Raw genomic sequence first — 22,519 nt, 5'->3', positions numbered from 1 at the left:
GCTAATGTTAGATGGATCTTAGCTAAAAGCAGGGAATATCAGAGGAATGTCTATCTGTGTTTCATTGACTATGCAAAGGTACTTGACTGTGTAGATCATAATAAACCGTGGCTGACTCTGAGAAGAATGGGAATCCCAGAACACTTGATCGTGCTAATGAGAAACCTCTACTGGGACCAAGAGGCAGTCATCAGAACAGAGCAAGAAAACACTGCATGGTTCAAAATTGGGAAGTGTGTACACCAAGGATGTGTTCTATCTCCATACCTTTTCAACCTGTATACAGAGCAGATTATCCGGGAGGTTGGACTCTATGAGGAGAAATGTGGGATCAAGATTGGTGGAAGATCTATCAACAATCTGTGTTATGCAGATGACACAAACCTGCTTGCTGAAACTGAGGAGGACCTGAAGCGCTTGCTGCAGAGGGTCAAGGACTGCAGCCTACAATATGGATTGAGGCTCAATGTCAAGAAGACAAAGATTCTCACCACTGGGCCAATTGGCAGCATCAGGATGGATGGTGAAGAGATTGAGATTGTTCACAGCTTCAGTTTGCTTGGCTCCACAGTCAACACTCTCTGCACCAGTAGCCAGGAAATTAAAAGACGTATTGCCATGGGAAAGTCTGCTTTTAGGGACTTCTCCAAAGTACTGAAGAGCAATGGTGTCTCTTTGGAGATTAAGGTGCGTCTGATACAGGCCAGGGTCTTAGCAATCACTTGTTATGCATCAGAGAGTTGGACAATGACTAAGGAGGATAGAAGGAGAATTGATGCCTCTGAGCTGTGGTGCTGGAGAAGAGTATTGAGGGTACCATGGACTGCTAGGAAAACAAACAGATTCATCCTGGAAAGGGTCAAACCGGGCTGCTCCTTGGAGGCAAGGATTCTAAGGCTCCGTCTAACATATTTTGGACATGTTGCAAGGAGGGACTGGTCCTTGGTTGGGAGGGTGGAGGGACAGCACAGAAGGGGAAGGCCCCCTATGAGGTGGATTGATTCAGTGACTGGGGTAATCGGGATGAGTGTATCGGAGATGGTGCAATTGGCAAAGGACAGAGCAGAGTTTAGTGCTGTTGTACATAGGGTCGCTATGAGTCGCAAGCGACTCGATGGCACATAACAACAACAACCACCACCTTGTCCTTACCTCCAGCCACCCCTGAACCCTCTTCTCTTCTTCCCGTGATTCCAGTGAAGCAGACAGGCCGAGATCACCAGCACGGGTCACATCAGCCTCCAACCCACCTGAGTCTGATCCAAGGAGACCTTCCTGTAACTCCGCTGAACCATCCAAGCAAACAGCTCCACCCACATGCCACACACAGTGGTCACTCGACTCCTAAAGGCAATTCTTCTGCCCTGTCTTTCCCCTGACCTTCATTCATCCACCCCACTGTCCACTCCTCATCTCCACGTGAATATCACCAAGCTTCTCAATCTTGTGCTATCCAAAGCAGAGTTCCTCTAGCTTCTTCACATCTACTTGTCCACCAGTGTGGCGCTGGTAGGTGTCATCGGATCAGTTCTGACTCACACTGACTTTATGGGTGATTAAATGAAGCCCTTTGGTCCTGTTCTCACTGATCAGTTGTTGCATCACTGAGTTAACCCATACCGAGGTCTTCCTCTTGTTCACTGACTCTCCACAAAGGATGAGGTCCTTCTCCAGAGACTCGTCCCTCCTCACAGCACCTCCAAACCATGTGAGGTGAAGTCTTACCATCTTACACCCCTTCTAAAACAGATTTGTTTGTCTTTTTTTTTTTGCCAATTTGTGCTATACTTAATATTCTTCTTACTTTTCCCCCCAGGAAGCGTAAAGGCCTTTATTGCATGATCTTAGAGGGATGCCAAGTGACCGCTTGCAGAGAAGGTCCAAGTGGCACTCTGGACTTAATATTCTTGACCAAAACCATAACTCAAAGGCATCAGCTCCTCTATGGTCTTCTTTCTTCATCATCCAGCTTTCACATGCGTATGAGGCAATTGAAGGTGCTGTGGCTTGGGCCCTGCTGATAGCCTAGACCCTCACTTCAGACTCCTGAAAGCTTCAGAGAGGATTTTGGAAGGATGCTTGGAGAGCAGCAAACATTGACGTGACCCTGGAGAACAACACACATTCAAAGTGTTGCAGCCAACTGCCAGCCTAGAGCAGACACCGGTGGTTTATCCAAACTCCCTGCCATGGTTAGAACTCACAGTGACCCTCCAATGTGTCTCCAAAGCTTTGCATTTCATAAGAGCAGACTGTTCGTCCCTCGGAGCCTACAGATCGCCGGCCTTCTGGTCAGCAGTGCCACGCACTGTGGATTATGATACCAGAGCTGCTTGTTCGTTTCCTGCTCAGATAAAAAGAAAAGACTGGGGCAACGCGATCCAGGAGAGGCATAGATGACGGCAATTACAGATCCATTTGAAACCCATTTCGATGACCTCCAACATGTCCTTGGTTCCTTCCACTGCATCTGTCCACTGCAGCCAAAGCCAAAGTGACGTCTCTCCTCAGCACAGCCAATCATCCTTCGACCATGTGCCATAAAAGTCTGCTTTGGTTAAAACACTCCCCTTTGTCGTTGTTGTTGTTGTTTAGGTTCTGTCAAGTCAACTACAGCCCTGTAAGCATATCTAAGCCTTGCCCTCTCCCACCCACCTCACAATCTCTGTCACGCTCAAGCCCACTGTGGTGGTCCTGGCTTCAGTCCTTTCAGGCTTTGCTAAGGGTCCTTTTCTCTTCCACGGACCCTCTCTCTACCTTCCTCAGAATGATGTCTCTTCACAAGGACTGGCTTCTCCTGAAAGTATGCCCCGTGTAAGTGAGATGAGATCTCACCATCCTCGTCTCTATGGAGCCCTCTAGTTGCACTTCCTTCAGGAGAGATTTGGTGATTCTTTTGGACCCACGGATACTCACTCTCCTCACCAGCTGGTAGCTGGTGCAATTGTTAAGAGGAACAAGGGACAATCTGACCTCAGGCGCCTCCAGTGAAGCATCGAGAAGAACCCAGCCTCGCTCACACAGTCTTCCTGCTGACAATTAATAACCTGATGCACATAACGAGGAAATGTTCAGGCGGGCTCAACTCAGTCCTTCTCACCAACACCACAGTTCAAAGGCTTCGATTCTTCTTTGGTCTCCCTTATTCATCCTCCAACTTTCAGATATACTTACTCGAAGCAACTTAAAAATATCATAGCTTGGGTGAGGTGCTCCTTAGTCTTTAAACGGACATCTTTGCTCTTTTTGTTTGGGTTTTTTTCACAAAACATATTGTTTCTTTTCCATCCAACTTATTTCCACTTTTTTTTAAAAGACAGTTTAAGACCACTCGGTGGTTGTTCCTAACCTCTCAGTGGCCTGAGCAGTGGGGGCTGTTGTCCAGTCTCCAGCTGCAGGCTGGGCGCTCCAGTCTTCAGTAGGGACCTGCTGAATCAGCACAGGGGGCACCTGGACGCCTTCGGACCAGTCTGCAACCTCCGGCTGAGCAGCAGTGAATTCAGGAGCAGGATTGTCCATTCTCCGACACTCCTCCTTGGGCACAGCCTTTTCGGCAGCAGCCTGGCTCTCTGCAGAAGTACACATCAAGCGTGACCTCCCACGGGTGCTCCTAGGAGACTGTGCCCCGCATGTGCAGGATTTCCCGGGCCAGCACCCACCACATCACACCCACCGAGTGAGCTCCCTTGTCGTTGCACGGGATAGCAGTGTCTACATAGCGCAGAGGAGAATCTGTGTTACACAGGGCAATGGTGGGCAGGTTAACATAAGATGCTTCTGTCAGAGGCTGGTGGTCAGCCCTGGGATCAGTGACCACCAGAAGACGAGGCTCCCGGAAGGCTGCCTGGATCTGGTTAGTGAAGGTTCCAGGAGTGAAGTGTCTGGTACTAGGAGTAACCCTAGTAGCAGCGGCAAACTTCAGCACAGGTCTCTGGCCAGCATTTCTGGAGGATATGACACTGACATCAGCTGGATTTTCAATGGCAACAATGGTGCAAGCAGCTCAGAGCAGCTTCTCCCAGGTCCTCTTCAGGTTTATGATGTAGATACCATCACTTTTCCTTTTGTAGATGTACTGTTCCATTCAGAAGTCAAGGTTGGTGCCGCCCAAATGCGTTCCTGCTGCAAGGAATTTGAGGCCATCCTCTTCCTTCATCTGCAGGACATCAAGGGCTCGGGACATTGTGGAAGTTTCCCCTTTAAGTTATGATGGGAACCAGGACAACGCATATGGACCTTTGTGTGGGTGGCACGGAATGGCCGTTTTGTTTTGTTTTGTTTTGTTTTGTTCATTTTCTTGTTGTGCACCATCAAATCCAACTGGCATAGGAGATTACCCCTCCTTCTCCAGCAGAGCTTCTAAGGTGGATTCGAACGGCTGGCATTTGGGATTGCAGTGCAGCTTCTTGCCACTACGCCACTAGAGCTCCCTTAAACTGACATCTTTTTTCTTTAAACTTTAGTGAGATCCAGATTTCATCCATAAAACACATCTTCTGACTTCTTGACTTCTGCTCCTACAGATAACGGTTGTGGATTCAAGAAAAGTGAAATCACTGACAACTTCAAGCTTCTCCCCATGTCTCATGTTGCCTATTGGTCTAGTGAGAATTTTTGTTTCCTGGATGTAGAAATATAACCTAAACTGAGGGATGGAGTGTTTGACCTTTTCCTGTAAATACATCAAGTCTTCTTCACTCCATGCAAGCAAGGCTGTGTCCTCTGCATACCACAGATGCACTGTTCTCTCTCCTCCACTATTCCCCCTCGTGTTTCCTCCACTGCACACGCTCTCATTATCCTAACATCAGTGCGCTTCTTGTCATTCATTGCAGCGCTGCTTTCATTGCCACACCCGGGAACACCCCTCAACACCCCTCTGCAGGGAAAGGGCTAGAGAAATGACATTACATCCCCCGGCTGGAATGTACTGACCGCGCAGTTATTAACAGGATCGAGGGACAAGCTGACCTCAGGCGCCTCCTCTGAAGCACTGAGAACACAGCCTCGCTCACGCAGCCTTTCTGCCGAAAATGAATGACATGCCGCAGATAATGAGGAAACCTTCAGGCAGACTCAAATTGAGGGACATTCTGTTCAACAACTGGCCTGTCATTTCAGAAAATGTCAGTGTCACGAAGCGTTGAAATGGTCAGGGAATGGCTCCAGACGGAATGACTGTACAGAAACAAGCCAACCACGCAAACGAGCGGACCCAGAGCCACAGAAAAACGTGTCATTAAAGAGATTGCAGAGCCCGCAAGCAGCACTTGACAAAGTATTTCTCAGTGATGTCATGGTAATGCCAGAGTTAGCTCATGCGAATGCGTCCTTGAGAGACAGACCTAGAAATGTTTAGGGGTAAGAGACGGTGACATCAACCCCAACTCACCCTTCTCTCTGTGTGTGTGTTGTGGTGATGTTGTGCTGTCGAGTCAGAACTGCCTCGCGGCTGAGACTCCAGCGTGTTGAGAGGTTGTAAATCACGTGGAAGGAGATTGCAAGCCTTCCTCCCCAGGGAGCTGCGGGTGGATTCGAATTAGCCCCCTTTGGGTTAGCAGCACGACTTCTCACTGCTTAGCTACCAGAACTCCATATCTGTTTGTGGTGGTGGGATGCCATGAAGTCAGCTACGACGAACCACAGCCCCCAACCCTGCCTTATCATGCACCATGATCAAGTTCATGGTGGCAGTCACTGTACCAGTCCATCTTGTTGAGGCTCTTGCTCTTTTTTTGCCAACTTCTTCCTTTCCCAGCATAATGTCTCTCTCAAAGGCCAGGTTCCACCTTATGGAGCACAATGCTATGTGACACACACAGGCACATCACAAATAATAATCAACTTAACGACAACTGCAAATACATCAGAAAGAGAACATTCATGGTTGTTGTTATGTGCCATCAAGTCACTTGCGACTCATAGCGACCCTATGTACAACAGCCCTAAACTCTGCTCTGTCCTGTGCCAATCGCCCTGTCTCTGACACAACCATTCCGATTATCCCAGTCACTGAATTAATCCACCTCATAGAGGGCCTTTCCCTCCTGCGCTGTCCCTCCACCCTCCCAAGCATGATGTCCCTCTCCAAGGACCGATCCTTCCTTACAATATGTCCAAAGTATGTCAGACGGAGCCTCAGAATCCTTGCCTCCAAGGAGCTACCCAGTTTAACCCTTTCCAGGATGAATCTGTGATAGAATGTAAAAAATCATGACTCTTAACAGACAAATGCTCACCAACACATGGGCCAAGTCTCAGTATCATTAGCCACCATAGATCCAAATCCAAACCACAATTATCTGTTGTTATTCTCCCTCTGGGATGACCAAGTGGGAAAACAAAGAAGAAAAGTCAAGAGCACGTGTTTTCAAGGATGTGGGGTATCTGGAACTTTTTGATCTTTTGCCAGTGGACCGAAAATGGCACAGTCATTGTGGGCAGCAGTGTGCCGGTTCCTTAAAAAGAAAACTAGAAGCACTCTTTAATCTAGCAATCCCACTACTAGGATAGGTGTGGAACCAAAGACGTGAAAGCCCAGGTTTCTGCTCTAATGCACTGTTGTTGTTGCTGTTGTTGTTTTGTGCCATCGGGTTGGAACCAGCTGTGGCCAATCCTCCCGCAGGGCTTCAGAGGCAGTCAGTCACCTGGGAGGAGACTGCCCAGCTTTTTCCCTCGCCGATGGGTTTGAAACACTTCCCTTCGGGATTGCAACTCAGCTTCTTGCTGCTAGGCAAATATTCATTGCAGCGCTATTCAAAAGCACCAAGAGATGGGAACAGAAGAACTTACTAGACAATCAGAAGGTGTCTGTCATAATGAGCTGATGAACAACCTGTGTCCACACTTGCAGAGGAAAGGTAGTAGTAGCAAAGCTTTGCCACCCACTGCTGAGTGGACGGAGCCTGAAGACATGCCGAGTGAAAGAGGCAACCACACGAGGACAAGCAAGGCATCACTTCACTTATATAAGCTGACAAGAAAAGGCCAATAGACACCAAAGTTTCCTAGTGGTTAGTAGAGAGAAGAGGAAGAGGGTTGAGGGAGAAGAACTAACAGTGATAGAAAAATCACACAGATTAAGCCTGAGTTTGCACTGCTAATTAAGGAGGTCATCAGAGACACTGTGGCTAAAATACCTGCTAAGCGAGAGCTCAGTGGTCGGAGCCCAGCAGCCACATCACACCAGGAAGATGCGGTGGTCAGCTTCTGTGAAGCCCACAGCCGTGGCCGGCCCGTGCACAGTGTCCTGCTGGGTCGTTAGCGGTCAGAGTCAGCTCAACGGCGCAGTGGGGGCTCAGCTGCTGATGGGTAGTTGTTGTCAATAAGTCGCACCTGTAAAAAGTTGTTTGCTAGATACAAGGATAAACAAAGGTTGACTGCTGAGGCTGTTGGTGCACAACCACCCGACGAATGGGCTTTGCTTCCTTGGTTTGGAGGTTTACGTTTACAGCCTAATAAGGTGTTTTTGTGCATCTGTTCTACTTATTTTTTAAATTGAGATTTTAATGAAAGTTTATCGAGAACTTGGATTTCCATTCATTCATTGTTGCACATTTTCTTCCCTGCCCCTCCTTCCCCTCAGTTCACTTTTTTCTTTGGAAAAAAAAGGTTTCATAGTTATACAGCCCTCCCCCTCCCCCTCAGTCCACTTTACTATGCAGCTCTTACTCTGGACTTGCCATACCAATAATAACTAATCATCTATTCCTGTTATACAGCTCCCTCCCTTGTCTGTTTCAATGCCGTGCACATTATTTATCCCCTCTTAGTAAGAGTCAGTGTTAAAGGGTGACTAGATCCAGGCCTGGTGGCTTAGTGCATAAGGAGCTGGGCTGCCAACTAAAAGGCAGGCATTTCTAATCCACCCGCTGACACACTGATCCAGGAAGGAGAGATGAGTAATCTCCTCCCATGAAATCTACAGCCTCTGAAGACCTGCTGCAGGAGGGTTAGGAGTTGACTTTGACTCAATGGCAACACACACACACACACACACACACACACACACACACACACACACAAGTCTAGGCCTAGAGTTTGATCTAGGATTCGGGTTAAAGTTTGGATCCGTTTTCAAGGTTTTAGTTACAGTTAAGTTTAGTGTGCATTAACAAGTTGCTGATCTAGCCGCAGCTCTGGCGGCCTAGTGGTTACAAGCTGTGCTGCAATCCCAAAGATATGTGCTTCAAATTCACCCCCTACTTCAGGAGGATGGGCAGTCTCCTCCCAGGTGATTTACTGCCCCTGAAATCCGGCTGGAGAGTCAGCGGTGAGTCAATTCCGACTCAACGGCATACAACAACAACAGTTGATCTAAGGTTAGAGTTAGAGTCAGGGACTGTTCTGGGATTAGGCCTAGGGTATGTTCTAGTAGTGATATTAGGGTCTTAGAGGCTTGCAGGTATCTCTTCAAGGTGTGCTGATGGGTTCCTACCTGGAAGAACAGAAGAAAGTCAGGAGTAGGAGGATGTGGCACGTCCCTGAAAAGGACCACTCTCTGGAGGCATATTTGGTTTCTTAACACAAGTAGCCTAGTCAAGTGGTCTTTTAATAGAAGACCCCCAGACACAACCAACTGCTCATTGGCTGCGGGGGGAGGGGGAGTGTTTTTGTTCTTTTCTATAATAGAATGAAAACAAAGTTATTTTTATTTTGAAAATCCATTTGATTATTCAGAATTTAAGGGCTATGTTGGTTATCATCAGATACATATATATTAGTTTTTTTTAAATTAATTTTAATGTAAATTTACAGAGACTTTGGATTTCCATTCATTCATTGTTGCACTTTTCTCCCTGCCCACCCTTCCCCCATCCCAGTTCACTCTTCTCTTTGCAAGTAAATGAAAAATTCTTTCATTGTTTTATAATCCCTACCCCCAGTCCACTCCACTATGCAGCATTCATTCTGGACTCCTGTCATGACAATAATACCTAATCACATATCCCTTTTAAACAGTTTTCTCCCTCATCTGTTTCAAGGGATTTATTATTATTATTATTATTATTATTATTATAAATTTTAATGAAAGTTTACAGAGACTTAGGGTTTCCAGTCATTCATTGTAGTACTTTTCTCCCCATCCACCACCTCCTCCCCAATTCACTCTTCTCCTTGAAAAGAAAAACTCTTTCATTGTTATGCAGTCTCTCCCCACCTTGTCCACTCCACTATCCAGCCTTCACTCTGGACTTCTGTAATGACAAGAATACCTATTCATATGTCCCTTTTAAACAGTTCTCGCCCTCATCTGTTTCAGTGCAATATTCATCATTCCTCCCCTCCTTCAATGTCTTCCCTCAACCTTGATGTCAGTCCTATTGTACAACAGTGACCCTATGCAATATTCCTCCTTTCGTGACTGAGATATTTCACTCAGCTTAATGTCCTCCAGGGTCATCCATTTGGCAAAATATTTCATTAATTCCTTATTTTTCAATGCAGTGTAGTATTCCACTGTGTGAATAAACCAGAGCTTCTTTATCCATTCATTTGTCAATGGGCACTTGGGTTGTTTCCAGCTCTTTACTATTGTGAACAAAGCCGTGATAAATATGGGTGTGCATATATCTGCTTGGATGTCGGTTATGGCCTCTTCAGGGTATATTCCCAGTAGTGGAATTGCTGGGTCAAATGGTATCTCTATTTGCAACTTTTTGAGAAAGCGCCATACTGCCTTCCACTGTGATTGCACCATTTTACACTCCCACCAACAGTGAATAAGGGTTCATTTCTCCACAATCTCACCAGCATTTGTTGCTTGCTGTTCTGTTAAATTTTGCTATTCTTACCGGGGTGACATGATATCTCATAGTTGTTTTCATTTTCATCTCTCTTAGAGCTAAGGATTTTGGGTGAACTTGACTCCAGTGAAAAACAGCCACGAACTCACAACCACAGCATCAGCTCTGACTCTCACAGCCCTCCGTCAGATTCCCATGGCTGTGGACCTCCCTGGGGGAAGACTGCCCAACTTTGTCCACCCTGGTTTTGCCTGTAGACATCGTCTTAGCTGCCCAGTCATCTGCACTATGGGCTGTCACGGGGCCACCACTATGACTTAGTGTCCACAGCACAGTGACCCAGATCCGAGACAGGACATGGGACTGCCTGCCCCTCAGTGTCTGTGAGAGCCCTCAGGTGAGAGAGTCAGAGGGAGTACACAGTGCGGGGAACAGGTGAGAGCGGAGGGGAGAGGGCACAGTGGGAGTCCACAGTGAAGGGGGAGGGGACAGGTGAGAGCCCTCAGGGGAGAGAGCACAGTGGGAGTACACAGTGGTGGGGGGCAGGTGAGAGAACACGGGGAGGAAACAGCATCTGGACCCTGGAGCAGGTGCAGCTACTGGCCCAGGAGCCCCAACAAGACCTTAACCACAGTGGACACCCCATTACATGGTTGGTATGACTGGGGGGGAGTGTAAACCCTGACTCCCCTTCCCAAGTGGCCCACACCCCCTGCTGACAGTGGCTGGACAGTCATGTGGCCACACACCTCAGTGCTGTATGAAGGTGAAGATGCGTAGGGCAGAAGTGAGGGTCCCGTTTGGAGGCACGGAGCCGATGACACATCCTAGACAGTAGACACTTTGATTGCAGCCAGAGCTGCACGATGTGCATGCCTGGCTGTGCCCCACCACCCAGGAACACAGGCCTTTTATTTCAGGCCCACAAGCCACACTTCCGGAAAATGCTGGGAACCCAGAGGGTCAGGCCTCCAACATCCCCACCGCAGGAAGCCACAGAGGCTGGGAAGATCGAGAGCTGGCCCGGCTCTGATTGTTACACTGGTCACATCGAGCCTCCAGTCCACACAAATACCCTCTGTGAGACAGTCAGAGGGGACAGGGGGATGGGATGCAGCCGTGGTTAGGCCCTGGACAGTCCAGACTCTGTGCTCCAGCCGCCTTGTGAGGGTGGGATGGGGGGCCCACAGTGAAGTGGATCTTCTATCTCTAGTGATAAAATTATTATAAAACGATCTTTCCCATCTGCCCTGGATGTCCTGGGGCAGAGCTGCCCTGGCTGCTGACCCTAACACAGAAAATCAGACACTGTCCATCGCTGCCAGCGTCCCTCACAGGTGGCGTGGCCTCCTTCATCGTCCCCCTCCCCAGGCAGTCACCTCTCTCAACAGCTGTGAGGTCCAGCATCCTGTCCTGGCCTGGCTGGAGAGCATCGTGGTCACTGTTGCTGGACCTCCAGTGCCATCAGCTAATACCCAGGTCCCCATTCAGCTGTGGAATTCACATGGCATCCGGGCATCCAAACACCCCAGCTTCTAAGGACAGATCCTGGCATGTCCCCCACCCTGGACTCCTTCAGGCTTATGAATCTATGGCTTTACAAAAGCAATGAAGATAGAAATATGGAGAGACAGGAGTATGTATTTACCAAGCCCCCAAGCCATATGTCTGTTTCCTGCAAATAGATGGAGTGCTGTGGAAATGCAGCTTCCAAGGCATCCCCACGTGCAAATACATCAACTCCGATTCCTCCCAAAGGCATCATCCATGCCGCCGCTCGGAGTCGTGAGAAAAATCGACAAATGGCCCAATTCCCACCTTTGTCCTTTCTGATTGCTTCAGAAGCGAGAGGGGACAGCACTTGAATGGTCTTGGGATTTCAATCTTTACACAGACAGACGTCATAAAAATACGAGAGTGTATGAAGAATGTACTGACTTCCGAGACACCCACCTCTCCTCATGAGCCATAAATTGACTGGCAGGTGGAGTGGTAGAAGGGTTTCACCGAGAACCAGGCCCTTAAGGGACCCTAGTGGCATGCTGTGTTCCGTGATGGGCTATTTACTGGAGGGTCGACAGTTTGAATCTACTAGCTGATCTATAAGTGAAAGATGGCACTCCTTACCCCCAAAAAAAATTTAAAATGCCAGACTTACTGGTCTAATAGAGACTGGAGCAGGGGGTGTCTGCCTGACACTACAGCCCCTCTTTCAAACCTGGATCAAAACTTACCTCTGTAGCTCAGCTGTCTGCCACATAACAGACAAGTGTAAAGATGCCCAAGGGGCTCTAGTAGCTTCCTGGGTAAGGAGTTGTATCACCAACCCAAAGGCAGGCAGTTCTAATCCACCGGCTCTTCCATGAGAGAAAGAAAGGCAACCTCCTCCCTACAGAGGAGGAGACGATTCACAGTCTCTGAAACCTGAAGGGTCAGCTGTGAGCTGACTTCAGCTGGTAAGCCAGGGAGGGCGGGAGAAGAGCGCTGTCACACTGTGGGAACCGCAGCCAGTGGCACTAACGAGCACGTGGCCAGACAGACAAGATGTAAGTGGATAGGAACGTGCTGTGGAAACTTTCACCAAAATCACAATAAAATGGTCCAAGGAACAGACACGGACGTCTGGCCACCTCTCCCCCATGTACTACGTGTCATCTGCAGAAGGACCCCGAATCAGGAGCCAAGGCAGGTGAACACAGTTGAGCGCGAGCCTCAGACATGAAGGATCCCGTCTCCATGGGTCCAAGGTCCTCACAAAACAACAAATTTGTCTCCATCACGTCACAGTGACTCATGGCATGTGACAGAGCAGAATTGCTCGTAAGACTCCTGGCCTGTGACCTTCACAGATTGCCTGGTCTTTTTCCCATGGAGGCACCAGGTGGTTTTGAACCGCTGCCCTTTCAGTTAGTTGCTGTGTGCCTTGGCATCACTAGCAGCTCACAGCGGCCCCATGAGGCAGAGCAGGGTTGCTCCTGGGGCTTCGTGGCTGTGATGTTTACTTTGGATGTGCTTTCAGGAGAGGCCGTTCCACGGAGGACATCACGCTTAGTCAAACAGGTCAGTGGGAAAAGAGGAAGGTGAGTGAGATGGGCTGATGCAGAGGTTGTAATAGGACAGCAGAGAGGACGGCGCAAGCCCGGGCGGTGGTTCGATCTGCTGCCTACAAGGGCGCTGAGGCAGAAGCCACACACCACCTAGCAACACAGGAACAATCTCCACGGGGCAGACCAACAGCGTTCATTCTACAACAGAGAGCCTGGTGACCTTGAACCACTGGCTTCTCAGCAGCTGGGTGCTAAACCACTGCACCACCAGGCTTCCTTTCCAAATACCCCAGGGGGATAGAAACCCACAAGGGGACCAGAGGAGACCAATTTTCAACTACATAAAAGGCAGTGTAGACTCACTGAGCGGCAGCAGTACGGCGATGGCCATCAGAGACAGGTGGAGATCCTGAGGTATCATGACCTTAAGAGAGACAACGAGGACTTTTCCAGGGGGCCCGGCTGCTAGAAGATAGAACGCTTTTTTTATGAGAAGTTGCTGGTCCTCCTTTTGACCAGGCTTCGTGACAGAATCCTTGGGAGGACAGAATAACAACTGGTTGATAGAGGTTGATTGGTATTTCACAAAGAACACAGCCATGGAAGTTTCTGGAAGCTCACTCAGCCAACATTTGGTTTCCATGGGGAGGATAATTGGGGTTTAGAGGTGAGGAAAATTGTCCTCATTATATGTCTTTTCGTTCTGTCTACATTTTTGCCATGTGTATGCATAGTTTTTCTAATTAGAAAATGCTTTTGCAGACATCCAATCATTCTCCAGACTGTGGTCCTTGGGTCTTCAGTGAGAAAGTGTTGCAGAAAAGTCTTCAGAGAAGGAGGTCTGGTGATGCAGTGGTTAAGCGTTTAGCTGCTAACTGAAAGGTGAGTGGTGTGAACCCACCAGCCGCTCTGTGAGAGGAGAGATCTGCAGTCTGCTCCTATAAATATGGCGGCCCCCAAATCCCAATGGTCAGTTCTGCTCTGACAGGAGAGAGGCAACATGAGCTGGAGTCAACTCTGTAGCACACAACAACAACAAGGTTTTCAGACTCTACGTTCACTGCTGAAGGGATGATGAGGCCGTTTACCCAGAATTCATAGCATGGGAGTGTTGTGGATGGAAATGCGTCCATCTTTCTGAAATATGTGCAACTTGTCTTTCTGGTTCTGCTTTTTATGGGATTATCCTCCAGTCCCTGGAGAAGGACGTCGTGCTGGGTAGCACAATTGTGGTTATGTACCAAGTCCTCTTATAACTGACCCTCCAGGTGACCCTCCAGAAACTATAAACTGCATTGCAGGAGATTGCCCATCTTTCCTCCATGGAGCAGCTGATGGATTTGAACTGCCCGCTTTGGGATTCCTTCCCACGAAGCTACCAGAGCTGCCTGGGCAACACAGAAGGCAGTGAAAAGAGAAAGACCTTCAGAGAGGACTCAGTGGCTGTACCGATGAGCTCAAAGCCGGCAATGCTCGTGAGGATGGTGCAGCACCCAGCAGGGTTTCCTTCTGTTCCCACAGGGAAGCTGAGCAACAACCGATTCGATGGCACGTGCCCATCAACAAACGACTGGACAGAGAAGCTGTGGTATATTCACACAATGGAATACTATGCAGCACTGAAAAAGCAAGGAACTCGTGCAATATTATACAAAATGGGTGACCCTGGAGGGCGTTATGCTGAGTGAAATATCTCAATCACAAAAGGACAAATGCTGCATGGTGCCACTGTTGTAGAATGGGACTGATACCAGGGTTGGGGTAAGACTGAGAAAAAATGGATAAATAATGTATGCTGCATTGAATCAGATGAGGGAGAGAATAATTTAAAAGCGATATATGATAGGGTATTATAGCTATCACAAGAGTGTAGAATTAAGGATGCATAGTGGAGTGTATCTGGGGTGGTGGGCGGGGGGGAGGAATTGTATAGCAAAGAAAGAATTTTTCTTTTACTTTTTCAAAGAGAGGAGCAAATTGGGGCAGGGGGAGGGCTGAGCAGGGAGAAAAGTGCAACAATGAATGAATAGAAATCCAAAATCTCTGTAAATGGTCATTAAAATTATTAAAATAAAATTTAAAAAATTTAAAAAAAAACCACAAACCAAACAGCAGCACTGCTCCTTAAGTGGTGTCAACTTTCCCGATCCTACTAGGCAAGGGAGCCCTGTGGCCCTGTGCTCAGGTGTTCATCTCCTGGTCAGTTGTTCAAATCCCGGGGCAGGTCCTCAGGAAAAGATGGGACAGTCTTTTCCCATAAAGATCCCGTCTTGGTACCCTCTGGGGTAGTTCTATAGTGCCCCTCATGGTCCCTGTGTGCAGGAACTGATGCCACAGCAATGGCTTGGGTTTGACAGTACGTTGAGAAATAAATGAAAATATATCTCTACACTCCACAGATCCATCCTGTCCTGGTGCTCCCAGGTTCAACAGTCTAGCATCTGCCGAGTGAGTATTTCTGTTCAGTTCTGCAGCTTCTCTTCCCTTGTTCTGTATCAAGAGGCCAGCTCTCCTTTTCCTAATCTAACTGGGAAGAGAGAAAAATGCCACAGTCTTTGGGACCAGGTAGGCTTGAGTTTGTGTGGCACTTCTGCATTTAACACCTTCAAGTACTGATAGTTCTAGATTCAACCCTGACCTCCTGTGCGCCAGAGAAGAAGGTGGTCATACAGTGTCCAATGCCTACTTCATTTTTTTACCTTATGATTTGAGTAGAAGTTTACAAAGCATATTGGGTTTTCATTCAAACTTTCTTGCACATTTTATTTTTTAACGTTAATTACAGCACATGCAACAGCATCGCACTTACCCACTTCTTCCCTCTCATTCTCATTTCTGCTAATCCTTCCATCTTATCCTTCCAGCCTTCACGATTTGATCCTTAAGCAAATGTTATTGATTTGATCTTATATAGCTGGTTGTTCTAAGGAATTCATGCCTCCCTGGAGTTACTGATCACCTTCTTAGCTTTTCTATTGAAATATTCTACTTTAATAGGGAACTCTGGTGGCCTAAGTAGTAAGGAGCTGTGCTGCCCACTTGAAGGCCTGCAGTTCAAATCCACCAGCTGCTCTGAGGGATAAAAATGGGCAACCTCTTCCTATGTAATTATCCTACCTCTGAAAACCTCCTGGAGGAGCAGCTATAAATCAGTTCTGACTTGACAATACACAGCAACAACAATGCTGAAAGGTAAGTTTTGTTCCAAGTTCAAAAGGTGAATGGTCTTTGGGGTTCCGCCAGTCTCTATTAGGCTAATAAACTTGGCATTCTTTATGTTCTTTAGTGTACCTTCACATTACGGCCCTTCACCCCTGTCTACAATCTTCTGTTAGGATCTCGTTGAGAGTGGGCAGCAGTGGTTGTGGTTGTGGTAGTGGTACAGTTTCTAATTCTTCAGTCTCATCATGGATGTTGAGACTTGTGTGACCCTCTAGTCTTCTGGACTATTTGTTTCAGAAGATCTTTTCTTCCACCTTCTTTGTTCCAGACAGGAAGAGACCAAGAGTTGCACCAAAAAGCTTTTCAGAACCCTGGCAATTCTCATCGAAGTAGGATGGAGAGTATGCTTTTGTAGACAATGTTATGACAATTGACCTTGATGTTCTCCAAGACTATAGTCCCAAGTGGATACCTGATTTTTTGGAAGCCACCTCCAGCTCTTTTTTCTGAGACATGTCCAGGTGGATTCAATGAGCCTACATCTGAGGGCTGGCATCCAAATGTGTTAACTCTTTACGCAATTAGTGACTTTGTAGTTAGAGTTTGACACATTAGTGACTATTTCTGAGCTCTCTATTTGCTTTTTTATTATTTAGTTGGTTTGCTTACAATCATTCATATACATTGTGTTTTATACAATATTTCATGTTGTTGTTGTTGTTGTTGTTGTTGCTAAGTGCTTTCAAGTTGTAGGCGGCTCATAGCAACCCTATGAGCGAAAGTCCTCAACACTTGTGTGACTTTCATCTTTTGTCCAGGTTCATAGGGATTCCGGAGGCGAGCTATTAAGGAAGTGGATGCCACTCCTGCTTCCAAGCTTGTTTATATTGGAGAGCTCCACCAAACACTGTTGTGACACTGTTATGTGACCATAACTTACACAAAACAGTTGTGCAATATTTGTGATAAGAAATCCTTACTATTTTTATCTTGCCCATATAAAAGACTTGGCAACAACCTTTTAGAAAATAATCAAGATTTATGCCGTGTATCTATATGTGTACCTATATGAGCTTCATCACACTGGCTTCCCCCATTCCTCGAGATTTCATCTCCAGTGTCGTCATTTTGCTGAATGGTGAGCTTGTCTTCCAACCTGCATTTTCTATAATTAATTACTATAGATCTAGGTCAATTATCACCCCTTCTCTTCAAGTCCACCTGCTAACCTCTTCTCTCCTGGGGTTTCCCCCACTTCCCCTTCTACCTCCCTCCTCCCCTTCCCCTTCTGAACATTTTTATATATCTTGTTCCATTATCCTTCTGTTTTCACTATAGTAGTCTTACGTAGTATTTGTCCTCCTGTCATTTCACTCAGCATAATACACTCTAATCTCTCTCATGTTATGTAGCGTTTTATGACATTATTGTTCTTTCTCAAGACTTTAACTGGAAGGTGCCAAGCTCTGGACTCATATGTTCTAAACGGCACCTGCTTTCTTTCCAATGCCATTGGCCGTAACCCCTTTGTCTTCGTGACCTAGAGCTGCTTTAAGAGACATAAGTGAATGACATTAACAAACAGGAACATACTCTGTCTCCGTTTAAGAGGCGGTAAGTCCAAGTTCAGAACTCCAGCTCTAGGGGAAGGCATTTTCTGTCACTTTTAGGGGAAAATCCTTGTCCTCTTTCAATATCTGTGCGACTGGCATTCGTTGAAAATCTCCATGTGTCTGTCATCAATCTCCCCCTGGTTCTAGGAGGTCCTCACTGAGAGAACCCCAGGTCTGAAGGATAAACTCCTCTCCCAGCTGTTTTTTCTTGGTGGTAATAGGTCTATCAGGTCTGTGCTCACTGTGTAATCTCACCAGTATAAAATAATTTTTTAATCATAAAAAATTAAAAAATATATTGTTACAGATACAACCTATTAACTAACATAGTGTGTCAACGTGACTCCCCACGGTTATCCAGTTTGGCAGTGACGATGTGGGCATTCCCTTGATGAGGTCTGCTATATAAGTAACCTCTTCCATAATGAGATCTGCTATGAGTGGTCAATCAAGTGAAAGCAAGTTTCTGGGAGTTGGGGTGGGGTGTCAGTAATAGCCTGCGTTGACTGTATATGGGGACTGGCAAAGCGCTCTGGCTGTTTGCTCTGTTGCTATCCCATCGCTGGCTCACCACTTCTTTGGACTTGAGCCAGAGACCTGCCATATTGCCTGCCAACCCTGGGTCTGTCAGACTTTGCAGCTACATGAGGCCAGAAAAGCTTCTAATCTGATGTCTGACCTTGAACTTGATACTTGCCGGCTTTCTTCCTTCTTTCTTTTCTTGTCATGTCTTTGAAATGAATCTCTATATATAGATACAGAGCTGTATCCATCTGTCATCTATCTCTATATCTCTGTGTTGTTGTTGTGTGTGGTGGAGTCAGAACCGACCCATAGCTGACCCTCCAGTAGGTTTTCAGAGGCAGTTTTGCTCAGGAGGAAATTGCTCATCCTTCTCCCACGGAGCAGCTGGTGGCCTTGAACCACATGTCTTTGGGAATGCAGCACAGCTCCTTGTCACTAAGCTACCTGAGCTCAATATATCTCTATACCTAATCTATATTTATATGTCGCTCTATGTAGATATTTGGGAGTAGGAGTGGCATCTACTTCCTAAACAACATGCCTCTGGAAACGATGAACTTTGAAAAATAGCAACAATTTAGGAAGGCTTTAGGTCTTATGTTCATAGGGTCGCTATGAGTGGTGCTCGACTCGATGGCAATCAACAACTATACAGGTATAGAGAGTGGTTGTTTGGTGGATAGGGACTTGTACCGTGTGGTGTCAAAGGTTTATCATTCAATTATTCACCATAGCAAGAACATGGAAATAGCCCAAATGCCCAGCCACAATGGAATGGATTGAGAAATTGTGGTACATTCCCACAATGGAACACTAGGCAGCACACAGGAACAAGGATCTTGTATATTACCACCTAACATAGGAGGGACTGGAGAGCTTTATGCTAAGTGTATTAATAACTCAGTCTCATAAAGACAAATACTGTATAAGACCATTATTGTGAAGGGTATACGAGGATCCGGGGGGGGGTCTTAAATATAGGGTTTCACAATGTGATGGGTGGAGGGAGAGATTGGTAAAGGAAATAAGAAAGGTCAAGTGTGTAAAACAATGTATATAAACTTTATGAACTGTATATGTAAACCAGTATAAAGTAAATTTTTTTTAAAAAAAGGTTTATCATTCAAAATCTTTTCTAGCCATTGATTAGCTATTTATTTTGTGCTGAAGTTTTCACTGTATTAAGGAGATAGCACAAGGGTGAGACATAAGCTCTACCCTACTAGAGGCTTATATAAGACCTGAGAACTAAATGGGCTTATATACACAGAGCTAAATTATCTTTTTGGGGATGCATACTGTTTCTGATAGTCTACAATGTCACCAGTCTCTGGAACACCAGCCTGTGTCACCTCTAGTCATGTGAGTCATCTCCCTGATGGGTCTGAGTCTCTCAAAGACTTTACAGTGAATCCCCAAACCCAAGGGGCATAGAGGAATGGGGGAACTGAACAAAGGCAGACTGTTGAGGTCAGAAATCATGGAGTTAACCAGCAAATCAAGCATTTGGTCACTATTGACGTCACACTTCTTCTAACTGGTCTGCTACTAATCTTAGCAGAATGAATTATGAATATATATTACAATCCAAGGGTAAGTGATTCAAATCCACAAACACTCAGCTGGAGAAAGATTAATGGTCTCCTCTCATGAAACTTATAACCTTAGAACCCACTGGTGGGTCAGCTCTGAGTCAGTTCTGGCTTGACAGGAATGAGAGACATACACACTTTCCCGTTTTGCTTCTCTGGAAACTCAGCAACAGCGGAAGCAGATCCTATAGGCTGCATCCTGCCTCGTTGACGTCACTGCTTCTCCTGCCTCGTTAATGCAGCGTATCGAATCGTTACATCAGATCACAAAATGAAAGGCACTTAGATAAAGGCCCACGGCTTAGCTAAGTTGACACATATCTGGGGTGACACATCTCAATCTAGGAGGTGATCCTCATTGATTTTCATAAGCACAGAGCAAAGAGCAGAAGAAACTCGCTCTACAAGCAAGTTGCAGCCCAAACTGCCCCTGGCTCACTTCCTGGGAGAGGGAACCAAAGCTCCCCCACCTCTTAAGAGAATTTCATTTTCTTCTGCCTGTCAAGCACTGCTCGGTGGAGTCTGCTCAAATTTGATGTTACTTATCAAACTCCCAGCAACGGCTTACCTGGAATTTTTAAACCTTTTCTCAAAAAGTGTTTTCCAAAAGATTCTTACTCTTTCCCAACGCTTTCACTCCCAAAGGAAATCATTTCTCTTTATTACTTTTTCTCATCATAAAAGTAACACAAAGTGACTTGAAAAAACTCAAGCAATACACTGATACAGAAAGTAAAAATTGTTTGCTGATACCAACTGCCCCCCGGGAAAGTTTCACAACAAACATTATTAAAAAAAGACCGGGTGTTACTCTCTATTTTTTAAAATAGAGTTTAAGGTTGTTTTCATGATCACTGTGTAGCAAGATTTTATATCATGAAAAAGAAAACATTTTCTTCTCCTCCTCCTGGTTTTGTTCCTTCTCCTCCTCTCTCTTCCTCCTCCATCATCTTCTCCTCCTCTTTTGTCCCTTCCTCATGCGTTCCCACCTCCTTGCCCTTGTCCCTCTCCTCCTCCTCCTTCTTCCTTTTAACCAACTTCCCTTCTTTCTCCCTCTTTTTTTATTTATTTTATTATTTTTTGTGTGCGTGTACCATCAAATCAGATCTGACTGGTACAGGAGGAGATTGTCCCTCCTCCTCTAGCAGAGCATCTGGTGGATTCAAACCACGCACCTCTGGGATTACAGTCTTTTTTAAATTTTAAGGTGGTAACTACCAAAATATCTGAGTTCTTGGTTGACGAGGTTATTTTTGTCCTTCCTCTTTCCTAGAATATAAATATTTTCTTTAATCTGGATCTCACCTTTCTGGCTGCCAGAAATCTTCTTTCATGAGAATGGGTCAGAATGAATGAGACTGCATGGAAAAGTTTGAAATACAATGAGTGAGACTGTTCCATTCAATACGCTGTGTTGGGATGTGAGATACAAAGATAGAAATGAGTCTACACAGTATAAATGGGCTGGAATCTTCCATACCTGAAAATGACAAAGTTGGTTTTTAAACCTGAAGAAAGACTAATGTGAAGTAGATGAACTCTGGGTCCTCCATGGCTAAGATGAGCAATATTGAGGATTGTTTATCCTTTACGGATATGAATGTGGTGCGAATAATGCTTAGACTATCACAGATGTCTCAAGGAAGACAGTTTGCTTTCTTATGGTCATTCATTCATTCCCTTAAAAATGTTATTATAACTAAATCCTTGACTACTTTATTATACCTTGAAGATTCAAGATTAATGAAGAGTGACAAACAAATAATAACCATTGAAGGTTCATGCATTAAATACAGTCACTTCCGTAAGAACAGAGTCCACATCTGTTTCACACCCATGTTCATGTGGCTAACACATCACAGAACAGCTAACACATCCACAGAACAGCTAACACACCCACAGAACGGCTAACACATCCACAGAGCGGCTAACACACCCACAGAACGGCTAACACACCCACACAGTGGCTAACACACCCACAGAGCGGCTAACACATCCACAGAATGGCTAACACACCCACAGAACAGCTAACACACCCACAGAGCGGCTAACACATCCACAGAACGGCTAACACACCCACAGAATGGCTAACACACCCACAGAACAGCTAACACACCCACAGAACAGCTAACACACCCACAGAACGGCTAACACACCCACAGAACAACTAACACATCCACAGAGTAGCTAACACATTCACAGAGTCACTAACACATCCACAGGACAGCTTACACACCCACAGAACAACTAACACATCCACAGAGCGGCTAACACACCCACAGAACAGCTTACACACCCACAAAACAACTAACACATCTACAGAACAGCTTACACACCCACAGAACAACTAACACATCCACAGAACAGCTAACACATCCACAGAGCGGCTAACACATACATGATAAGCAACTTAAAGAAGATTAATTGGCCAGTTGAACTAATGGACGGATAACTATAAAATGCAGTTAATATGTTAAAATGCTTTTTGGAGAGCGGCCATTTATATTTATACACTTCTCTGAGAGTATAAAATGGTGTTGCATAAAGATTTTGGGGGAATAAGAACAACACAACCAATTTGATATCAGTTCTCAGAAGGTACATCAAGAGTACTTCTTAGGGGAAGGAGGACTCCATCTCTTATACTTTAGGTGTGTGGTTAGAAGAGGCCAGTCCTTGGAAACCATCATACTTACAAAGGTGGAATGTCAGCAAAAGAGACGAAGACCTTACGTGAGATGACACAGTGACTGCAGCAATACAGACAGGTAGGTCTGAAATGACAAGAATGGCACAGGCTAGGACAGGGTCCAGGCGTGCTGTTCCTGGGATGC

General features: G+C 46.1%; 1 pseudogene; it reads right to left on the bottom strand.

Moving 5' to 3' along the window:
• Positions 1 to 3,321: 3,321 nt before the first annotated feature.
• On the bottom strand, positions 3,322 to 4,084 carry LOC102871395 (annotated as a pseudogene).
• Between the last annotated feature and the right edge of the window lie 18,435 nt (positions 4,085 to 22,519).

This window comes from Elephantulus edwardii, unplaced genomic scaffold (assembly GCF_000299155.1).
Source record: "Elephantulus edwardii isolate Elephantulus edwardi_28Jun2011 unplaced genomic scaffold, EleEdw1.0 scaffold00127, whole genome shotgun sequence".
In the NCBI taxonomy this organism is placed as follows: domain Eukaryota; kingdom Metazoa; phylum Chordata; class Mammalia; order Macroscelidea; family Macroscelididae; genus Elephantulus; species Elephantulus edwardii.
Note: the sequence above shows the minus strand (reverse complement) of the source record. Positions and strands in the feature narration are given on the sequence as shown.